This window comes from Cynara cardunculus (assembly GCF_001531365.2).
Source record: "Cynara cardunculus var. scolymus isolate 2C chromosome LG 3, CcrdV1, whole genome shotgun sequence".
Classification (NCBI taxonomy): domain Eukaryota; kingdom Viridiplantae; phylum Streptophyta; class Magnoliopsida; order Asterales; family Asteraceae; genus Cynara; species Cynara cardunculus.
The window spans coordinates 35,727,437-35,730,227 of record NC_037530.1 but is presented as its reverse complement, the minus strand read 5'-3'; positions in this window follow the sequence as shown (position 1 = coordinate 35,730,227).

Here is a 2,791-nt window from a genome sequence, read left to right as displayed (position 1 = left end):
TTTGAAATTGCATTACCTGAATAATTGCTTCCTTCAACTGTGAGTGTAAGCGGGATCCGGAGTCTTTGACACTTTTAGGAGGCCATATCTGCAAAGAAAGTGCAATATTTGGTAATGTGCCATGTCATGAGCCAAAATCCCAGATCTAATCTAAGAGTACACAATCTGTATATGTCCTGATAAACTTATTATCTTCACTTCCGAGACTCTTAAGGGAACACAAAATTTGTATATAGTCTAGAAGTAAGCCTTCCATTATTCCCTATGGATGATACAACAATAATGTTTACCTGGTCATTAATAAATGTTTTATGCTCTGTAGGCTACAACAGGTGGTTCTAGGAAGATGTCATTTTTTCATATCACTCTCGGGGGGTGCATGGTGGTCCTTAATTACATAAACAAAGTACATGCATTACAACAGACACAAGGGTGCTGTGTGCATTATAGCAAGCACAGGGGTGTTCATATTAGAGGCACAAGGTGGTTGTGTGCATTACAAGGGTGTTCATATGTATTTTAATGTAAACAGTTTATACTTAAGCTTAATGTAAACAGGTTATACCAGATTCTGAACCTAGGTATTTGGAATGCAGGTTCTCAGATAAAAAGAGTACATGCTGACATAAAGATTAAGCTTAGGGTGTAGACTGGCCCCTAAATTCCTGTTGCAAAGTAGTGCCTGTTTCCCTAAAGTTGGTGTTGTCACACATTGATCCATATATGCACCTTGATTTCTTAACACATCATGGACTGTAAATAATAGCTAAAATGATCTTATATCTCTGATTGTAAACAACTTGCTTTCCTTCTAAATTATGTTATTGCAAATTCTATTGGAGTCAATATCATCTCAATCGAAAAACAAGTTTTTTTAACCTAAATACTCAAAAATGGATAGAAAGGTGCTCACATAAGATTTTCTAAATGGCAAAAGAGTAATATGTCACATTTTCTGATCGAGTACAAATAATTTCATAACTTGGATAACAAATGCAAAGATTGATCACTTGTACTTTCAAAACGTAAAACTGATATACCAAATTTCATCACCAAATTCTTTTTTTGTGTACTTGTTAAATGGGCAATGTGAATATCAAACTTCATATATGAAATGCACATTAACTCTGAGTATATATAGGTGAAACTGAATGTATCCTTACTAAAAGATATTAGTGATGACATTGGGTTCTGTTTCAAGATAGCCAAAGAAGAATTAGTTGAGGGATGTGGGATCTCAATTATCTGTTAACCGCTTATAGATTATGTGTGGGGTACTTGTGAATTTGGATGTGTACATGAAATTTTAGAAACTGGGAATGATTTGGTTCATGGGAATAGGACTGGTATTTCCATAATTTCTTCATTTGCTGCTTATCTTTTGCTTTCCCTTCTTTTCAGTTATCTCAAGTCATATGTTCTTTGTACTTCATACTACTTTGTTGTAAGTTATATTGTTTAAAGAAATGATTGATGCATGTGTAGGTCCTAAAAACTCATGTTTCTATGGATATGCTTGGGGGCATATTCAATGGCTCTGGGAAGCCAATTGATAATGGCCCTCCTATTTTTCCCGAGGCTTATCTGGATATTTCTGGTAAGGCTACTACAAATTAAAGAGGTCAGATACATATAGACAGACGTGCAGATGTATATGTAGATCTTAGCAATACGATCTATTGCTAATGGTACAACTTATATATGGAGGGAAAAAGAAGCAGGCCACAAACTTGAGATAATGCAAAAGGTGCTCCCAAAATTAGGTCCAAAGACCAAAATTAGGTGGTAACTTCGATGTTAGCCAATAGATTTGCCCAAAAAACACAAAACATCAAAGCATTCTTAATTAGGGATAAGAGCAGATAACCAAATAACAGCAAAATGAATTCTAAAATCAAGCAAAACCATCTTGATGAGGAGATATACATAAACATAGGAATGGAGCTATGGAGAGTTTAGAGTTGCAGCCACACCCAATAAGGGGGAATCGAAATATTACCAGTAACGTGCTCCTATTGCTGTAAAATTGGTGAACGGAATCAGGCTGCGTCTGAAGCACGTGATAATAATGCCCAATGAAGTACGTCCAAACCTAAAAACACCAAAACCCTAATAAACAACTGCCTTTACATATACATACCTTGGAAACACAAATCAAAAATGTCATTAACGATACACAGAGGTGGCCACCGGAAACCCGTCAATCCAAAACAACACAACAAAGAAGTTGGCTAAAGAAAAAAGAGAAATAGATTACCTCCTCTAATTCTGGATTAACGCTAATGGATTGAAAATATGTCAAATATATACGCATCTCTAAATTCTGTTGGAGTCGATATTATCTCAATCGTAATCTGGAACCGATGAAACCTAATCTGGAACCGATGAAAACGATAGGGGAGAGTGAGTCGCTATCATCACCAAAATCTTGAAATTGATAAGGGAGAGTTTGTTGGAGTCGATTTCATCTCAATTGTAATCTAGAGTGAGTCGATATCATCATCAAAATCTTGAAATCGATAGGGGAGAGTTTGTTAGGAGTTGATTTCATCTCAATTGTAATCTACTTGGAGCCGATGATATCGTTAAGAACTTGGGTTTAGGGATGGCTTTAGTGAGTTGTACCATTAGCAATAGAGGTTGTTTTTAAGTAATTTGGCATTAATGGGTAGTACTATATGCTTAAAAGGTTTTCTTTAAGAGTTTTAGCCAAATGTTTTATAAGATAGTATAGATATAGATATATATTATTATTATTCTCATTTAAACATATAGTTTTATTTGAAAAAAA